This window comes from Corvus hawaiiensis, chromosome 23 (assembly GCF_020740725.1).
Source record: "Corvus hawaiiensis isolate bCorHaw1 chromosome 23, bCorHaw1.pri.cur, whole genome shotgun sequence".
Taxonomy (NCBI): Eukaryota; Metazoa; Chordata; class Aves; order Passeriformes; family Corvidae; genus Corvus; species Corvus hawaiiensis.
This window is the reverse complement of record NC_063235.1, coordinates 6,907,870-6,927,978: the sequence shown is the minus strand read 5'-3', so window position 1 is coordinate 6,927,978 and position 20,109 is coordinate 6,907,870. Positions and strand designations below refer to the sequence as shown.

Sequence of the window (20,109 nt, the reverse complement as noted above, 5' to 3'; positions counted from 1 at the left end):
TGAGGCGCTGACGTCACGAGCCACGCCCTGTGCCACGCCCACCCCCCGCCCGGGGACCCCAAAACTCCGCGGGGACCCCGAGACCCGGCCACACCCGGGGGCTGTGAGTGCCCCCAAAATCGGGGGCTGTTTGTCCCCACTAGAGACACCCCCAGCCCCATACGGATCCCCCCTTTCCCAAGGGGGTCGCCACATTCCCCACTCAAATTCAGGGCAAGGGCTCCCCCTCCCCCCACTCGCCCCATGCTCAGGTGACCCCCAAAAAAGTTGTGTTTGCCCCCATGAGGGGTTTGGTGCCCCCCAGCCTGGAAGGGGAAAACGCGGTGGGATGTTTGGATACCCTGTTTGATGAAGTTTAGCCTGAGCACGTCACCCCTGCGTGTCACCAACCGCTCCGAGCTCGGCCTGGACGTGATTGAATGGAAGATTAAGGCCCTCCCAGGCTTTCCGAAATTAAAGGGATAATAATGAGGAGGTTAAACCCCGTATTTGGGATTTGGAGAGTAATGCCTCCCAAAGCCTATTATTCACAGAAACATTTGTGTAATTGAAAATCCCCCTTTTAGTTCGATTTTGCCATTCCCCTCTCAGTTTGTAGCTGGGAGCTGAGTGAGGGACGGGAGTCACACCTAGTTCCTCTCCCTGGGAGAATCCAGAAATCCCAGTCTAAACTGGGATGGAGCTGCTGGTCTGTCCCCATTTAGTGCCTGGTTTGAATATGAGCAGGTGAGGGTGAGCTGGGGACAGTGACCAACACTGGAAAGGAGAAACTTCCCGGAGCTCAGAGCATGCAAACACCAAAAATCCCAAAAAATCGCTGTGTCGGGAACACATTTCAGCACTTCCACAGATCCTGCTCCATCTCTGCTGACGGGAAGCTCCCTCTCAGACCTGGAAGCTGCAGGGGTTTAAGCCGAGCTCAAATGTTTGAGTAAATCCTGGATGAGCTTAGCTTCCCCCCAGCAGCCCTCACGGCACCGGGGGTTCCACTTCCAGTACCTGGGAAGTTCAGGCCCACGGCAATTCCACCGGGCCACCATCCCAAAGGGCACAGAGCCTCACAATTCCTGCTGCCACCATCCTCTGGCTGACCTCTGCAGCTCCTTTTGGGGTGTCCCCCTGTTCCCCTGGCGTTTTATTACAGAGCCTGAGAGCGCCAGGGCACTGCTGCCTCATCCAGCGGAGTTTTCCCACTGAATCCATCCAAGGTCTCGGACGTGGCCCCTTGGAAGTCACCATCGGAGTGTAAAATATCCCTGCTGAGGGAAAAAACTGCAATTGCCGCCTCCCCCAGGAAGGCAGCTCAGCTCGAAACTGCTGCTCCACGCCCATTTCCCTGGGTGGGGATGCCAGGCTTTCCTCCGGGAGGAGAAATCCCGGGACAGGCGGGTCCTGAGGACCAGGGAAGCAGAGGCAAATTTATTTATTTTTTTTATTTCATGGGCGCTGAGCCTGCAGAGCAGCGTTTTTTGGGGGAAAGCTCCTCGCTCTCTCTCCCTGGGTGAGCAGCACGGGGCTGACCCTTCTGCCACCCATCCGTGTCCCCTTTATTGTCCCCTCTCCGCATGGGCTCTCCTCCCAAGGTTATTTCCAGCTCTGGCAGCCTCACCAAAACGCAGGAGTTTGCGGCTCCAGTTGTGCAGCAGCTCCTCACCTCCAGCATCCCCTCTTCTATCCAGGAAACACCAAGAAATCCCGGCCAGTTCCTCCCCACCGCGGCGCTTGCAATGAAATAAATGCAGCTTTTCAGGGAAACTTCTGCTTTTCAGGGAAACTTCTGCAATGTTTCGCACTGCTGATGTGTTTTCCCAGCCCGTGGGGGCTGTCCCTGATTTTTTTTTCGAGCGATCTTTAAAACGAACGTGCAGCCCTGGCTCCAGGGGCAGGAGGGTGGGTGCTCGTTTGCTCCCCGCTTTAATTAATGAAGTCAGCAAAGCCAGGCTGCCCCAGCCGGGGACATCCCCCCTCCCCAGGCTTTGCTCTCTCCTCGTGTTCTCAGCCGAGTGCAGTTGTGGCAAATCACCATCTCTGGGGGTGCTTAAAAGGGGATCCCTGATGGGAATCCGAGCTCCTTCCACGGCCAAACCCAGCCACAGTTCCCTCCTCAAAAATCGGCTGAGAGGGCCCCGTCTAATTCCTGGGTGATAAAAAGACCAATTGCTGACATTTTCCGCTGTTTTCCCTTCCTCTGATATTTCATTAAGGAGAAAATAACGGCAGCAGCTCCAAACGTGCTCTCAGTGACATTTGCTGGCCCTGATGAAGCGAGAGCTTGGCGAGAGGGACTTCCCTGTCCCCAGGATCCCCAAATTCCCCCGGCTCCTCCCAGGGCCCTGCAGCATCCCAGGAGAGGCTGAGCTGCTCCCCAAGCTCAGGAATCACCTCAGCTCACCCCACCGAGCCTCAATGAAACCACCCCAGCCCCTCACTGTCAGTAAATCTAATTTATAGGAGTGCTTTGGACTCCAATTACCACAGTCATTAACAATTTCTAAATGAGTCAATTAACATGCTTTCGGGATCTATGGAGAAAGGGCATTACAAATATGATGGCATCGAGTACTGCACAAATAAGGATCTGAGTGTGCCAGTGTCACACCCCAGGCTGCAGGTGGGACCAGCTCCAGCATCACCGGGGTCCTTCCCTGCCAGGATGCCCAGGAATGCTGCTGGGATGCCCAGGAATGCCCTGGGATGGCCTGGAAGCACCAGGCTGGAGCTGGGAAGGAGCTTTGACACCAAACACTCATTTTAGCAGCAGCCAAGTGGGTGCTGGGAGCCACAGCCCGGGGCCGCCTTTCCATCCTGTGTTTCCCACACAGCAGGAAGGGTTTGAGCATCCTCAAGAACCTGGAGCTGCAGCCAGGCCAGAACAAGAGTCCCCTCTCTGGGATACTCCATCCCTTATCCCTGTTCCAGCGGGTCAGGATCCTCACCCTGCTCCAGAGCTGTGCCCAAATCCCACAGGCAAAGCCCCCCCTGATGCTCCCCCCCATCAGGCAGAGATGGGGGATGTCAAATTAACACCCTAATTACCATTACTAATTATCCCCTGCTCCCCCAAGCCCCACAGCCTGGATTTTCTATTTCTTGCAGACTCTCCTGTACCACACCCGTGTTTCTCTCCCATGCCCAACACCACCAGGCTGAGCTGAGCTGCCCCTGCTGATGGAAAACAGGCCCAGGGCAAGGAGCAGCAGCAGCTTAATTACAATCAAAGCCTGCCAGCCTCGTCAGAGAGGGGCCAGGGCTGAGCTGAGTGGGGAAACGGGAGCAGTTTGGGAAAGCTGCAGGGATGGGATAGCCAGGGCTGCTCCATCCCAGCACCACCTGCACAGCTTCCTCCTTCTAGGGGTGCTCAGACACCACAGAGCATGGCTCAGATCATCTCCTAATCCCCAGCAATTAGAGCCTGGCTTAAACCTGAAAGCAGAAGATTTAATGTCTCTTACCAAATTCCATCTATTAATTAGCCCAGCCCCGCAGACTTCGGGGTACCATCAGTAAATCTCATTCTTTTTTGGAGATCTGCACAGCATTTGCTCTGAGGCCTGTCCTGCAGAGGAAATGCCCCAGCCCAGCTGCTCCCTGTGGCCAGCACCACCCTCCAAAAATCTGACACCCGAGGAGCAAACTGTAAATGGGAAAAACACCCTCAGTGCCAGCTGTGCTGCTGCTGGAGGCAGGAGGTGCCTGGCACACCCTGACACGGAGCCGCAGCCCCTTCCTCGCAGAGAAAAACGCCCTTGTGGCCACGGGAGGGACCAGGGATGGAAAATCCACACCAGCACTGCTGGAATGCCGAGCCACAGGAGCTGAGGGTGCCCTGGATGCTGGGCAGGGATCCCGGGAGCAGAGATCCTGGGCTTCCCTTCAGCTCCCCCTCATCCCTGAGCGAGAGCAGCCTCGGGATGGGCTGGGATGGTCCCTTCCCATCCCTCTCCAGGGTCATGTCTGCTCTGGGGCATCCTCCAGGGGACAGAGCTGCCCTAGGACGTGGCAGGTGGCAGCTGGAACCCCAGGGATGGAGCAGAGCCCCAGGGATGGAGCAGAGCCCCAGGGAGGGCAGTTGGGCAAGGGCCCTGTGTCCAGCTGGGCACGGCGGCACCTTTGGGCATTTGGGATCAGCCCCTGTCGCACTCAGGGGTCACCAGCACGTGGGGCAGGAGGGGCTGTGCCCTCCCCAGCCCAGTACAGCCCCCCTGACCCCACAGAGCAGGGCTGGCATCAAGGGCAGGAGGTTTTGGCTCAAAAAATCCGCGGCCCCGCGCAGGGATTGGGCTCATTTTCCCCTGGGAGTTAAAGGCCTGCTCGGAGCTCATTCTCAGAGAAAGTCTCCTCTCCCGAGGGTGAAGCACACCTCAGAGAGGGGGAACGCTCCTCAGAAGGGTCTCTGTCCCCTCCTGTTGACCCTGCACGTCCCATTTTGCCCCAGGAGCCTCCCCACCCCTCACACTTGGTGCTCTTCACGCTTTGCCAAGTGAGCAGCTCAGCCATGCCCAGCTGAGCTCCCCAGGAAATGTTGTGTTTCGTGGTGAACTTACTCACCAAAAAGGCTGCTCAGCATTAAGGGAGGGTTGCTCCTCCTGCAGCTCCTCCCGTGGATTCCTTGGCTCCAAAGCTTTCAGGGAGTTGAAGCACGGGGTACAAACTCTCCTGGCACACACCAGGGATGCAGCTGAGGGGGGAAGTTAGCTGGTGTTGGCTGGAATTCGTTCTCCCAGGGTTAGAACAGAGGGAGCAGGAGTTTAGTCACTTATTTGGGTTAATTCTGCTTTTTATCACCAGGAATTCAGGCCTCATCTCAGCCTCGTGTTAAACTGGATTAGTTTGTCACTGACAGCACTGGAGCTCCCAGACTGACACCGGCACATTTCGTTATATAATGCAGCAAAGATAAAAATACAGCAGGGTAAAATATCAGCTGTTAGAGGAAATAACTGGAGCACCCACACATTTAATGCACTCTGAAGAAATGGGGGGAGAAATCCCAGTGCAGGAATGCACAGGGCATCTTCTATCGCAGGGTACCAAAGCACTGCACAAATCATGACTTATTCAAACCTTGTCACACGCTGGTCACAGCCAGAACAATCCTGGGGCAGGGCATGAACCTGGGGAGCACCAGCAGACAAGGAAATACTAAAACTAAAGAGGTTTCCAATGGGAAAAGCCATCTCACCGAGACGGAAAGGTTTTGCTGGAGCACACTGATGGCAAGAGAGTTTTGGGCAGAGCAATTCCCAAGCAATTCAGCATCCAGATGGGACCCTGGGCAGTCAGTTTGTGGAGAGGGGCTGGGGGCTTGTGTCAGGACAAGGTTTCCTGTGCTGTGTGGGAAGAGTTGTGGCTGACCTTTGCTGGATGTTTCCTCTCAGTCTGGAGAGATGAATGTTCCCGAGCCCGCTCCAAGCACTTCATTCCATGAGCTGTGGGAAGCTGCTGTGAGTTTTCAGCTTGGGCTGAGAAAATAAACGTCCTCTGCAGCATCAGGCTGCCCCTTGCAGCCTCAGTAAATGCTCCTTCCTCAAGCCCTGGGTGATTCCCTGCTCTTGTCTGTATTCCCAGTGGGAAAGGTCACTCGCTCCCATGGAGACTCTGGGGTTTAGTTCAGTGGGAACTGAGATCCTCTTTCCAGGATCCTTTATCCATGTGCTGACAGCCTGATCCCTAAAACTGCCGGGCCTGGGGCGGTGATGCAGCACCCTGAGCTCCCCAAAGACGAGAGGATCGGCGCTGCAGAGGCAGAGGGGACATGGGATGGTGCAGGAGAGGCATTCCCGGCAAACAGATCCCGCCAGCGACGCCTTGTTTGTGCCCAGGATCAAACCCAGACCTCCCTGAGGGCTTCTCCTCCTGCCTGGGGGTTTCCTTCCCATCCCCTGCTGCACCTCTGGGTGCTGGGTTCCCATTCGGCTCCGGGTGTTCCTCTGCCCAAGGAAAAGCCCGGCGCTCCCAGTGCCCCTGCCCACCCTGGGATGGGTTCCCAATGCCCCTGCCCACCCTGGGATGGGCTCCCAGTGCCCCTGCCCACCCTGGGATGGGTTCCCAATGCCCCTGCCCGCCCTGGGATGGGCTCCCAGTGTCCCTGCCCGCCCTGGGATGGGCTCCCAGTGCCCCTGCCCGCGCTGGGATGGGCTCCCAGTGCCCCTGCCCGCGCTGGGATGGGCCCCCAGTGCCCCTGCCCACCCTGGGATGGGCTCCCAGTGCCCCTGCCCGCCCTGGGATGGGTTCCCAATGCCCCTGCCCGCCCTGGGATGGGCTCCCAGTGCCCCTGCCCACCCTGGGATGGGCTCCCAGTGCCCCTGCCTGCCCTGGGATGGGTTCCCAGTGCCCCTGCCCGCCCTGGGATGGGCTCCCAGTGCCCCTGCCCACCCTGGGATGGGCTCCCAGTGCCCCAAAGACTGTTTCCCCAGGTCAACAGCACCTGCCCGCGCTGGGATGGGCTCCCAGTGCCCCTGCCCGCCCTGGGATGGGCTCCCAGTGCCCCTGCCCGCGCTGGGATGGGCCCCCAGTGCCCCTGCCCACCCTGGGATGGGCTCCCAGTGCCCCTGCCCGCCCTGGGATGGGTTCCCAATGCCCCTGCCCGCCCTGGGATGGGCTCCCAGCACCGGGTGCTGCTTCCTCAGCCCACCGGGGTGTGGAGGTGTTCAGGGCTGCCTGATGTGGCTCAGGTTCACGTGGTGGCAGAGTGAAATCGGGTCCCCAGAGGTGCCCCAGCACCCAAATGTGTCCCTGTGGCTGCACTGCCACCCCCAAACATCACACCAGCCCCCCAAAGCCCTCGAGGGTCACTCAGGGAGAGAGAAAACCACAGCAGCCCTTTCAGGAGGGGCTTTTTTAGGGCTATTGCAGCTTTTTAAACCTTTTGAATTATTCACCAGCAGCGAACCAAAACAAAGCGTTTGGAGACAACTCTTTGAAATGCTCTGCTTGAAAACAACCCCAAGCAAATCCAAAATATTCATCCAGGCACTGCCAGGCCCCCATCATTCCCAGCTGCAATCCTGTCCATCCCAAAGGCTGGAGGATTTTTGCAGGGACATCCTGGGATTTGGGGCTGCCCGTGCTTCAATGTGTCAAATGTGCTTTGAAAGAGCTGAATATTGAGCTGAAAACCGGCCATGAATTTGTGTCTCAGGAAGGGTTTAAGCCCTGCTCCTCCCCCTCCCCACCCATCCGAGCCTCTGGGGCTGCCCTGGGCCCAGCATCCTCCCCTGGCAGAGGTAAAATTTCCCCTTGGAAATAATCCCAGTGCTGAGGTGAGGAGTTTATCTGGAAAGAGCCTGCAAACCCCATCTCTTGATTTTTGTGTATTTCCTTTGAAAAAGGCTCCATCCTCTTTCCATCCCCTCAAGGAAGCTGCTGGCACATTCCCCATCCTCTCCTCTGCCATCCTTTGCTGCCGTGGCAGCCCTGGGCAACGCTTCCCTGCCAGGCTGGAGCAGATGTGGCTGAGGGAATTTACCAGGATGCCAAGGGGGTTACCCTGACCCGTGTGAGAGCCGTGAGCTCCCCGTGCACCCCACGCTCAGCTCGGTTTGAGGTGTTCTCAATCACAGCCAGTTTTCAGTTTTCCCCTGCGGAAAACCCTCGGGGCTGCCTTTGGTCCCAGCAGTGCTGCTCTGCCCTCTCCCCATTGCCCCCCTGCATTTATGAGGGGATTTCTCTCTCTCCAAGCTGCTTTTTTTCCCTGCAGGGCCCTTTCCCCCCCCCAAGCTGTTCCCTCCCACCCCTCCAGCCCTGCAGCACCAGGGGCAGATTTTGCTGTTGCTGGTGTTACTTTCACATCCAGGCTGTGCCAGAATATCAAATTTAAGGCGCAGACAGGAACAAAGGCAGCGAGGCTGTTGTAGAACAACAGATGGGCAGTGCCTGTGCTGCTCTGGTTGGGCAGATTTCGGAGCTAATAATAATTGTAAACATCTCTCTGCACCGTGTTTAATCCCCATAATCTCCTTGCCCTGCAGCCCAGATTGTTGTTTGCCGTGTGTGCCGAGGTTGTTCTGTGCCTGGGACATCCCTGCACCTCGGTGAGGTGTAACCAGCACCCAGGGGGGGATTCCAGCAGGGATTTCTCTGCCAGCACAGCACCCTTCCCATGGAGAAAGGGCAGGGCTGGGGCAGTGTGAGAGGTGCCAGAGAGTTAAAATAGAAAATAAATGTTTCACGCTGAGCCTGTGCAGGCAGAGGTCACATTTTAGTGCTGGCTCTGCTCTGGATGTGCTTTAAGCTCTGGCAGGGGCCTGTTCTCACAAGCCCTGGAGTTTCACACAGCCCCCAGGGTGGTGTTATCAGGTTACAAGTCTCCCTTTCCATTAAAACATGAGGTTTCGGGATTTTTGTGGTTGGAAATATGAATAACACGAGTTCAAAAATCCACACAGCAAGCAGAGAAACATCACTATTTTTTTTTTTTTTTTAATCTCTGGATCCGGGGGAGGAGCTGACTCTGGGGTTTGGAGCTTTAAATAGAAAAACTGGGATCTGCTCACGTGGCTGCAGAGCTGGGCCCTCCCCGGCTGTCCGGAGGGAAGGGGGGCCACTGACCACTCCAAAAAAGTCACCAAATCCTTTTCTGGAAGTCTTTGCTGGCTTCCCTTTTTTTTTTTTTTTTTTTTTTTTTTTTTTTTTTTTTTTTTTTTTTCCCCCACTGTGACAAAGCCAAAGGATTTGCTCAGCTTGAAGCAGAGATGTTCAACACCTCCTGGCAGAGCTGAGAGCAGGAGCAGGACGGGCAGCAGAGCCCAGGAGGAGCAGGACAGCGCCCAGGATGGGGACAGCATCCCAAGGGAAGCAGCAGCAGAGAGCGAGAGCTGCCTCAGGCCCTTTTTAGCAGCACTTCAGGTGCTCCCCAGCCTTTCCCAGCTGCTGTTCAAGCAGCTGGCTGACCTGGCAGGGCAGGAGCGGCCCTGTGCTGCCACTGGGTGGGAATGTCCCCTCGGTCACTTCGGGGATTTGGCCCAGCTTGGAGCAGGGAGAGGCTGCAATGATGGGGCAGGGACCAGGCAGGGCCCTTGCTCAGGTTTGGAGCTGCACCAGAGCCTGCCCCAAAACCTCCCTGCCCCAAAACCCTCCCTGCCCCAAAACCCTCCCAGCCCCAAAACCCTCCCTGCCCCAAACCCTCCCTGCCCCAAACCCTCCCTGCCCCAAAAACCTCCCTGCCCCAAAACCCTCCCAGCCCCAAAACCCTCCCTGCCCCAAAACCTCCCTGCCCCAAAACCTCCCTGCCCCAAAACCTCCCAGCCCCAAAACTCTCCCTGCCCCAAAACCCTCCCTGCCCCAAAACCTCCCTTCCCAAAAACCTCCCTGCCCCAAAACCCTCCCAGCCCCAAAACCTCCCTGCCCCAAAACCCTCCCAGCCCCAAACCCTCCCTGCCCCAAAACCCTCCCAGCCCCAAAACCCTCCCTGCCCCAAAACCTCCCAGGCCAATCCCGACCTGTGAGCAGCACTAATAAATGCTGGAGCGATGAAGAGAAAATGTTAAAAAGCTGAGGAGAGACCAAAGGAGGTCCTGACTGGCCTGGCCCTGCTGCAAGCTCCCTCTGACAATTCAGTTACACCCGACACTAATTACTGAGCTGGTGGCATCCGCTGCCAGGGCACTGCAGGAAAGGGACAGTGACAGGGGAAGGTGGCAGCAGTGGCACTTCTCACCCAGAGATGCCAACTGCATCAAGGGAGCGCTGGCAGGGAGCCAGGACCCGGGAGGAGCACAGGGGGAACACGTGGAATGGGAACCACGGGGAGAATCGCCCCAAAGTCCTGCCCAGGCACAAGGGAATGAACAAGGAGAAGGGTTGGGATCCAGGCTGGCTCCTTTTAAACCTGCCCTGGGGCACCTGCACTCTGCCCCCAAACCTGGTGCTCCCAGTGTGGGCAGGGACCTGACCAAACCTCTGGTGCTCACCGCCGGGGTCAGGGACCAAACCCAGGGCTCTGAGGGTCCCCACCGGGGTTAAAACCAAACCCAAGTCTCTGATGTGCCAGAAAAGAGCTGAGGAGCTTGTCCCTAACCAGGCAAAAGTCCCTGAAGGGTTAAAGTCCCTCCAAGCCCCTCGAGTGCCAGTGCAGAGCGGAGCCTGCCCTGCAAACAGGGTCACCAAGAGCTCCTGTCACTAATTCCATGTTTAAAACACAGCTTCCCAGCCAAAGGCGTGTTATTCCCCACAAAGCAGCTTAAATTGTCCCTCAGATTTCAACGCAGCCTGCTGTATAAAACATCTTTGTTCTCGGTTTCTCGTCGGGCTGAGAAGCGCTCCCCTCACACAGCCCTCAGCAGCACCCCGAGCTTCCCACAGCCCTGCAGTGCTTCCCTCTGGGAAGGAAAAGCCCCAAAAGGCACCTTTGTTGTTGTTCTTTTCTCTGGAGAGGGAGCCTGGGGAGCCCTGGGAGCAGCACCCTGCCAATTCCAGCTGGGTGGGGGTGCCAGGCTTGGGGAAAGGGGCGGGAGAGGGGAAATTTGGCTTCTCCTCCAGCCCGAGGGAGAAATCCCCGTGCTGTGCCTGGTGTGAGCGGGCAGGAACTGAGCCCTGGCGAGGTCGGGCTTTCCCCAGGGATGCTCTCAGCACCAGTTTGATACTGGGAGGAACCAGTCCAGCCCCAGTTTCCCATCCCAGGCATGGCACAGGAGCCTCAGATCCCCTCCCTGGGGCTCTGCCAGGGCTGTGGTGTTTATCCAGAACAAACATGGGGCTCCTTCCCCCAAGGGGCACAAAGTTCTGAGGAGGAGAATGGTTTGTGACTCTTCTCAAGAGGAATCAGAGGGAGAAATCAGACAAATTCAATCAATTTTTACAAGGAGAGCGGGATGGAAGCAGCGTTGCCTCGCTGTGAGTGTGCTGCTGTGGATTTGGGGGAATCTGGGCCCTTTTGGCTGGTGCAGGTGAACTCCAGGGATGACAAATGAGGCTCCTCGGAGTTTTGTCTTCTCCATCTGCCACGTGAAGAGGACAAGACAAACGAGCTGGGGGAGAGCTCTGTGTGAAAGAGACATTCTGTGGTTAATTCGAGTTCAGGGGACAACTCTCAGGATGTTTCTGTCCGGCCACAGCTCCCTCCAGGTCAGGAGCAAGCCCCAAACCCCAAACCCTGGCAGATCCGGGCTGGAACTGGCTCCTCATGTGGATAATCCATGAATCCAGGCTGGCTCCGGGCACAGCCAGCAGCCAGGAGCAGGGAGCAAAGGCTGCCCAGGCTGTCCCTGCTGGCACAGCCACCCTGGGACCCGGGGCTGGGCTCCTCAGCAGCTGCTGGGCAGGAGGTGGGAGGGGTAGGAAACACCAAAATGCTTTTTAAACTCAAATAAAAGGAGGTGGTTTTTGTAAAAAGAGACAAAATAACCCCCCGCCCCCCCAACCAAACAAACACAAACCTCGCCTCGTCACTGTTAAGAATTCCCTCAGAAACACGGTGGGAAATGCGGTTTTTCTGCTGGGGAGTGCCAGAGCTCCCACCTTGCCCTCAGCTGCTGGACCCTGTTTTGGCCTGGAACAAACCCTCTCCAGCCCAGAAGAAGAACCAAGGTTCACTTTTGCCTTCAGTTTCCTGATTAAAATGCTTTTTCTCATTATTAACTCCATTTAAGTGCCTATTTTTCAAACACACAGCAGGCTGCAGCTTTCCTTGGGAGTCCAAGGGAGATTTTAAGGCCAGCCATGAATGCTGGAGTTGCCCCTCTCCAGGTTTGGGTGGCACAATTCCCTTTTTGCTTGGGGCTACAGCTGATTTTTCCTTTAGATTCACCAGCCCCATCCCTAAAACCACAATTCCCAGGGCAAGGCAGGCACCAAAAAGTCCATTAAAATAAAGGGGTTAAAAGGTCACCTTTGCCTGGCACAGGTGACTGAAAGGGGCAGGCAGAACTCCAGGCATTTATTATTGGAGCTTTCCCCTGCTCTCCAATAATTTCAATTTTTGCATTCATTAACGCAGCATTACCAATTCCCAGCGTTCCTGCTCGCCCATTCCCTCTCCCGGACAGGATCTCGATTTATTCCAGCCAAATCCTCTGAGGCAGCTTCTGTGCCCCCTCTTTAATGTTCAGCTCTCCTCCCAAGGCTCAGGGGTCACCAGAGTGGCTGCCCTGGGCATCCCCAGCCCTGCACGGGGAAGGAACAGCCCCATTCCCAAATCCAATCCTGGATTTGCCTCCTGGACTGGCTCCACCTGCAGCCCCCTCTGCCCTCTCCCCGCCGACTCAGGCACGAAGTTGTCACGAGGGGACACCAAGTTTGCCACAGCCCATTGTTTAATTTTTTTTTTTTTTTTTAAATTCATTTTTCCATTGTCTATTTCAAAAAAGAAGGGGAATTGTTTTGGGAACATCGAAAGCATCTTAAAACCGAGGTGACATTGTCACAGCTGGTGCTTCCATGGCAACCTGCGTTTGTTTCTCGGAGCTGTTCCATGATAATTAATAAAAACCTCCCCTGCACGTGGGCCCTGCTCCGAGCACTGGCACAGCTTCCCTGGGTCACGTGGAATTTTCACACTAAGGAACCAGAAAATGGAAGTTTTCTGGCCCGTTCTGGTCACTGGGACCAGGCAGGGCCACCTGATGATGCTCCGGGAAAATCCTTGGGCAGAGAATAACTCTCCCATCCCGGATTCCCTGCCTGCTGCAGGCTCTGGGGGGGTCAGGAATGGGGTCACCCAGCAGAGCAGAGCCTGCAGATGTGGGGACTCTGATCCTGCCAGAGTATTCCACACGGGAAGAAGAGCAGCCTCTCAGCACCTGGATAGGGATGGCCAAGGAAAATTCAGGCGCAGCAAGCCGTGCCTTGGGAATTCAGAGGGGTTTCTCCACAGTTTCAGCTCCAGCCAGAAGCCAGTGGGGGGGTTTGCTGCTCCAGCCTTTCAGGGGATCCATGAAACCAAGTGCTGGGACTCAATAGAGCCATCAAACATCCAGTGGCACTTCCCCAGGAGGAGGAGGAGGAGCAGGGCTGAGCCCCGGGGTCCTGGCTGAGCTCCAGCTGCGATAATTCTGTTCTGCCAAGCTCCATTTCTCCCTGCAGCTCCAATTGGACACGGGGCTTGGAGGATTTTTCTGTGAGATGCATTTCTGGCCCTTTTTCCTGCTGACCGGACTCTTCAAATAAAATAAAGAAAACCCCACAAAATCCCAATTTCTCCCACCTCCCTGCTAAGTCTGGGAGGAATCAGCCACCCCAGGCTCTGCCAGGTGAGCTCAGTGCCACTCCCTGTCCCCAGCGGGGAATACCCAGAGATCATCAAGGAGTGTGAATGAGGGCTCTGAAAGGGAGAAACCCCGGCTGGAGCTGTGTCCTGGTGGCATTCGAGGGGCTGGAGAGACTGAATGGTGGCTCTGGCAGGGCACAGCCACATCTGCGGGCAGGAACTGCCCCAGCCACGCACCCAGGGATGGCTGGAACGTTCCCACATCCCTGGGAATTCCCGTGAAAAGGGGGCTGGTGAGTCCCAGCTGGCTGAGCTCAGCTCAGGGTGGGTCTGTGGTGTCAGAGCCCATCAGGAGCTTTCCCTGTGGTTCCCCACCCTGGCAGCGCCTGCGGCTTGGACTGGGCTCAATCCCCTCTCACCAGCTCAGAGCTGCAAAGCCGGGAGCCAAAATCCCAGCAGCCAAAACCCCAGGGGCCAGAGCTGCTCCTCGGAGCCTGCCTGGGAGCATCAGAGGGCGATGAGGAGATCCCCAGGCTGCACCAATTGCCCACGGAGTGCCAGAGCTGCTCCTCGGAGCCTGCCTGGGAGCATCAGAGGGCGATGAGGAGATCCCCAGGCTTCACCAATTGCCCACGGAGTGCCAGAGCTGCCCCTCGGAGCCTGCCTGGGAGCATCAGAGGGCGATGAGGAGATCCCCAGGCTGCACCAATTGCCCACGGAGTGCCAGAGCTGCCCCTCGGAGCCTGCCTGGGAGCATCAGAGGACGATGAGGAGATCCCCAGGCTGCACCAATTGCCCACGGAGTGCCAGAGCTGCCCCTCGGAGCCTGCCTGGGAGCATCAGAGGACGATGAGGAGATCCCCAGGCTGCACCAATTGCCCACGGAGTGCCAGAGCTTCCCTGTGCCAAAGGGCCGGGATCATCCCGGTTCTCTCCCCCTGATGATCCCTCCTGATCCTTCCTCCCCTGCCAGGGCTGCTGCTGCTGCTGGGGGGAGCAGAGCTGTCAGATCAGGCACTTCCAGAGCCTTTGTCAGCTCGGAGATGGAGCAGCAGCGTTTATCTCGGTGTCAGAGCCCCGCTCTGCTCCCTGCCAGGATCCCTCCACCGTGCGCCGGCTCTCCTCGGCTGCAGCTGCTTTTGGCTGCTCCCTCCTTTTCATTGCTGGTGTCACCTCATGCTTTTCCCTCTCTCCTGCAGAACACCCCAGTCTCATCCCCCTGATGAGGACACAGCCCAGGGAGTGTCTGCAGGGCCTTGCAGCGTTTATTGGAGCCCAGACCCAGCAAGGCCTCGCTCAAAGGGTTTTGTTTCCATCTGTGCAGTTCAACATCCGCTCCTCAAACACCTGCAGGGCGTGCCACATCTGGGACAGCGCCTTTCCTGCCGGGCTCTCGAGGCTTTTTCTCAAGGTCGTGGCTTATCATCCTCGTTTTGAAGGGGAAAAAAAAACCCAACAACTTCAAAGCACAGACAGGTTAAATGTTCTGCCTGAAACCACAGCGAGGGTGAGCGGCGGGGCTGGGAGAGCTCAGGGTCTCTTCCCACCCTCAGTACAATAAATCATCCTCACAGGAGGGTCACAACGTTAAGAGAGATTCCCGACGCCCTTCCCAGTTACCTCTCAGCAGAGGGAAACGGTGAAAATGCAGGATTCAGCATGGAAAACACCCTCACAGGCTCTGGCTTGCCTGCAGTGAGCTTGTCCCTGCACGGCTGGGACAGGAAGGCTCAGCAGCATTCCTTGGGCCTGGAATGAGGAGGGAAACTCTTGCTGGGATGCCCAGGGAAGGTCCCTGTCCCTGCTGCTGCCACTCACCTGAGGATTGTCCCTGGGTGGGCACAGGCAGAGGATTTGGGGTGACACCTCCCAGCCCAGACAGAGGATTTGGGGTGATGCCTCCCAGCACAGACAGAGGATTTGGGGTGATGCCTCCCAGCACAGGCAGAGGATTTGAGGTGACACCTCCCAGCCCAGACAGAGGATTTGGGATGATGCCTCCCAGCACAGACAGAGGATTTGGGGTGATGCCTCCCAGCCCAGGCAGAGGATTTGGGATGATGCCTCCCAGTCCAGGCAGAGGATTTGGGGTGACACCTCCCAGCCCAGACAGAGGATTTGGGGTGACGCCTCCCAGCCCAGGCAGAGGATTTGGGGTGATGCCTCCCAGCACAGACAGAGGATTTGGGGTGACACCTCCCAGCACAGACAGAGGATTTGGGGTGATGCCTCCCAGCACAGACAGAGGATTTGGGGTGATGCCTCCCAGCCCAGGCAGAGGATTTGGGGTGACACCTCCCAGCCCAGGCAGGGCTTTGCAGCACAGATTATTGTGAGGCATTTCTGCCATCATTTCAGCACAGACTGTGGGCATAAAGCAGCGTCCCCTGCTTCCCCCTGCACCTCTGGAATGTGATCGTTCAGCCTGTGACCTGTGGGCCTGCAGCTGTCCCGTGGCAGAGCAGTTCCTCCTCCAGGCTCCTCCAGGCTCCTCCGGGCTCTTTGGGAGGCTCAGGGGAGAGCAGTGGGGAGCTCCAGGGCTGATCCCGAGGAGAAGTGAATGAATTGTGCCCTCAGCTGCTCTTACACGGCCAGGTTTCTCCCCCCAGGCTTTGCAGATGACCTTCCCCAATCAAACATTAACTCTGAAGCAAACAATCATTAGGCAGCATTTGCTGCCTCTATTAATTAAGGCTTTTATTAATCCACTGGCTCCACTTCAAGCAACAGGTGTCTCCAGAATTAATTCTGTTGCCATTTAAGGGAGGAATAAATGAATACCATTGCAAGGCAGAGAGGGAGGAAGGTGTTCAGATTCCACTGCACCTTCTGAAGGCACTGGATCTGCTGCTAGAACTGTAATTATGCAGATTATTAACTGCCAAACACACGGCTCAGTCATTTCCAGAGAGAGAGAGAGATTGTGCTCCTGGCAGCCCTGCAATCCAAAATGCAATCAAGACAGACTCTGAACTTGCAGCAGGCTGGAACTCCATCAGCTGCAAAACCAGGGGAGACGAGAGGCCCAGCCAGGTGAACAAACTCCTCTGGAATGAGGGAGAGGAGGGAGCTGCTGCTGCTCGGAGCTGAGCTGCACAGAGCCCACCTGGGAGGGAACAGCTCCCACCTGTCAGGCCGGATCGCTCAGCCCAGGGATGGTTTTGGCTTGGGGACTGTGCAGTTGTGCTCAGAGCCCCAGGAATTCAGAAAGAATTAAAAAACCCAGTGCCAGGGGGAGCCCAAAGCATTCTGCCAGGCAGGAGTGGCAATCCCTGGCCAGTTGCTCTTCTAAGAGCCGTGACAGAACAGATGAAGTCATTACAGAGTCACCCAGAGCGGCTCTTCCAGCTGGGATCAGCTCTGGGGAGTTTCTTCCCCGCTCTTTTTTCTGCTTCCTTGACTCCTCAGCTGGTTCAGGGCAGGGCAGGCACAGCCAAGGCAGCTGAAACACAGAAACTGCAACGCAAACTCAGCTCAGGGCAGGGGGGATCGATAATGTTGGTTTATGTAACTGCTGGTAAACATCAATGCTGGAAAAAACGAGCAGGAAATGTTCCCGTTTCATCAGGAACCAATTATAAAGCCAAGGACCAGAAGATAGCAGACTATTTGATTTAAAATAGGCATCATTTAAGTCTTCCTTTTGTAGTTACTGAAATTTTGCTGCTGTGGGTAAGGTAAGACACAGGAGGAGGCCAAGTACTGCACAAAATATCTGCCAGAGAAATTCCTCCCCCTGAACCTGTCCTGGAAGTTGAGGCCCAGTGAAGTCCCCTCGGAATGACTGAATTTCCACAAGGCTCCAAACTTCTAAAGCAGAGGCAAACACGGAGGAAGCATTCAAATATTTCCCTGAGAAGGCAGGAAACAAAAATCCCATTTTCCAGGTGGGTGAGCCGGCAGGGAGAAGGGCAGTGCCCATCCCCAGGGAGGTGGCATTAAAGCCACAACTTCTGCTTTCAAAACTGGCCCCGACCCTCTACAGCCCCACATCCAAAATTAAATTTTTGTAGCAAACCAGAGCAGATTCTGTGCCTCAAAAGCAGAGCACACAAGGCAGAGCTGCTGCCTGAGAAGGAATAAAGTTAATTTGTTGTTGTTTGTTTTAAAGAGGCTTTAACACAGTAATTGCACAAACAGCCTCACCTGCAGCATCCCCGGCATCTCCTGCTGGAAGCTGCTCCTGCAGCACCTGAGGGTGTCCCCTCCCTCCTCTGTCACCTCCCCCTGTCCCCGGGGGCTGCAGGAGCTTGAGTTCCCTCAGCATCACTGCTCTGCTGCCCGTTTTAATTGAAATATCAGACTGGATTAAAAGTGAAGCTGCAGCAGACAGACCAACAGCCAGACACTCACTGAAGCTTCCCTCTGTAGACCACATGAAAGAGAAGAGGCAAATACACTTTCAAACCTCAGAGACACAAAATTCAGAGTATCAGGCTTTAGCAATCCTCAATAACAAAAATCTGCGAGGCACAGTTGCTGCCACTCCCATCTACACCTTAAGCCAGGTGAGTGAAACCCACCCAAATCCAGCAAATCCAAACCAGCCCCTGGGAAAAACCATCCCTGTGATGCTTTAAAGGGATGATTTTTGCCTGGAAATCCCAGCTGGAAAGAGCCCCGAGGTCTCATTTTGCTGCAAGTTGTGCCAAAGCCATGGGAAAGTGCCCTCAGGAAAGGGCAGCTCCCTTTTCATCCCCGGATCCATGGAATCCCCGGAGCCTGGACACGAATCCAGCCGGGCTTTTGGGGTTTTATTCCTGGGGAAGCTCAAGGAGGGGAGGCAGAATTTGGGATCTGGGAACAGGGGAACGCTGCTGTGGGATGGGGCTCTCCCTCTCCGGGGCGAAAACCTGAGCACAAATCCAAGGATTTCTGAGCTCCCCGGGCTTCCCAGATAAATTCCCTGCTCCTTCACACAAGAAGAAGACCACGAAGTGACGTTCAAATGTCATGGTTAGGGAAAAAAAAGGAACTTTTTCCATCCTGTGGGGCTGGGGAAGGCTCAGGATTTGCTCTCCAGGCTCATCCAAGGCGTCCTGGGCCCTCTCGTGGCTGTTGGGGCCAGGACACGGAGGAATTTCCCTTGGATTTTCTATCAGGCGCCCGTTCCGTGTTATTGGAAGGAGATTCTTGGGTTCTGGAGTGCAGAAAATCCATCTGCTGCGCCCCAATGTGCTCGATAATAAAATGTTTGGAGCAGCTCCTGGGCACGGGAGTGGCAGCAGCAGGAAATGCTAAAAGGAACCTTTTTTTGGCTTGTCTTGGAGTCAGTTTTTCCAAGGAGCAATTGCAGAGTGCAATTCCAGGGCGCTGGAGGCAAGGTGGGGGCAGGTAAACAACTTTCAAACGTGAGTTAAAAGGAAAAAAGGGGGGGAAAACGGGGGGAAAAAAGAAAAAAAAAAAAGAAAAAAAGGAGGGGGAAAGGGGGGGAGAAAAAAGAAAAAAAAAAAGGAAAAAAAAAGGGAAAACAAGCCCCGAGTTTGATCCGAGGTGAGAGGGCTTTGGAGGAGACAGCTCTGGAATGAATCCTCCGGCTGAAGGAGCTTTCTGTGAAATATTAAAAGCAGAACCACCGCGGCTTTCTGCTCCACTTGCAGCGAGGAGAAACCCAGAGATACCGAATCCATCACGCACAAATCCTGCTGGAAAAACTTCTGGGTGCCTCAGTTTCCCTCTGGAGCTCTCCCCAGAGCGTTCATCCCGCAGCAACATCCCAGCACTGACTGGGGAACTCCCCAGAGCCCCCGGGCGACCCCGCTGCAGACCTGAACTCCCCCGCCAGGCAGAATTTCTGATGAGTCATTAAGAGATTTTCCATTCCAGACATTTAAATATTTCAGGATCCAGGGCTTGGCTGGGAGATTTGATGCTTGAATGAGCTCCTTCCACTTGTGCTGGTGCCTGCACGGATTCCCACCTTTCCTGAAGGAGTAATTCCATTGGACCTGGGTGGGAGATGCGTAAAAAAATTCCAAATTTATCCAGGATGAGGTTTGATTGGAAATAATCTGTGTGTGAGTACCTCACAGTGGTGGTGGCATAATAATAAAAAATAGTAAAAATAAAAGAATAATATAAAATAAATACTAAAAAAAAATTAAAAACTAAAAAGAATAAATTGAAAATAAAAAAAAATAATAGAATAATTTAATAATAATAATAATTCTTCCTCAGGGAAGCCCTGGCAGTGCCTCCAGCAGGATCCTGGGTAGAGGAGGTTGGAATTTCCTGGTTCCTGAAGGATTTTACCTGGAGGCCAAATGCAGCCCAGGAGCCAAAGCCAGGAGGGAAAATCCAGGTCATTCACCCCACATCCAACTGCAGGATTGCCAGGAAAAGATTTTACAACACAGAGAACCAGGGAGAAGCTGCCCCTTCTTTGTCTGGAAAGGGACAGTGCTTTTGCAGGAAGAATGGAAAGGGCAGAGGCCAAACTTACAGAGTTCTGCAGTTCTCAAGGAATTTAAATTTACCTGTTTTCCTCTTCTTTTAGAGCCCACAGACAGGGGAAGTTGCTAATTTTATAAAGGAACCCAAAAACCAGCTGCTCTTCCTCCTGTTTCGCTGCTGCAAAAGGAAAAACTTACCTGGAGTAACAACCCAAACGTGGCCTTGGTGCTTCTAAGGCAGGGCAGTTAAAAAGGAAAAAAAAAAAAAAAAAATTAAAATTATTTCTTTTTATCTGCAAGAAAATGTTTATTCTTTGTAAACCCCACAGGGAAAAAAAGGATTTGCAGCCAAGACCAAGTCGTGAACGGAAACGGTGCCCGAGGGGCAGCAAAACAGGGGAACCTCAACACAAAACCCAGGGACAACATTCCATGTTCTGCACAAGGATGGGAAGCCCCGACACTTGAGAGCAACACTTCCATGGTGACAATTACACGGGGTGAGTCCAAAATGCACATGACAGCAACACCTGGGCCCCAGGGGAAGCTCTGGGACTGAGAGGATTGGAATTT

General features: G+C 55.2%; 2 long non-coding RNA genes across 2 annotated transcripts; both read right to left on the bottom strand.

Moving 5' to 3' along the window:
• Positions 1-1,417: 1,417 nt before the first annotated feature.
• Positions 1,418-3,592, bottom strand: LOC125337485. Its single transcript, XR_007208059.1, has 2 exons — positions 3,453-3,592; positions 1,418-1,721 (listed from the first exon to the last, which is right to left on the bottom strand). It is a non-coding gene; the product is annotated as an uncharacterized LOC125337485 (long non-coding RNA).
• A 7,129-nt stretch (positions 3,593-10,721) lies between these two features.
• Positions 10,722-15,736, bottom strand: LOC125337449. The gene is made up of 3 exons (XR_007208052.1): positions 15,440-15,736; positions 14,963-15,010; positions 10,722-10,980 (listed from the first exon to the last, which is right to left on the bottom strand). It is a non-coding gene; the product is annotated as an uncharacterized LOC125337449 (long non-coding RNA).
• Between the last annotated feature and the right edge of the window lie 4,373 nt (positions 15,737-20,109).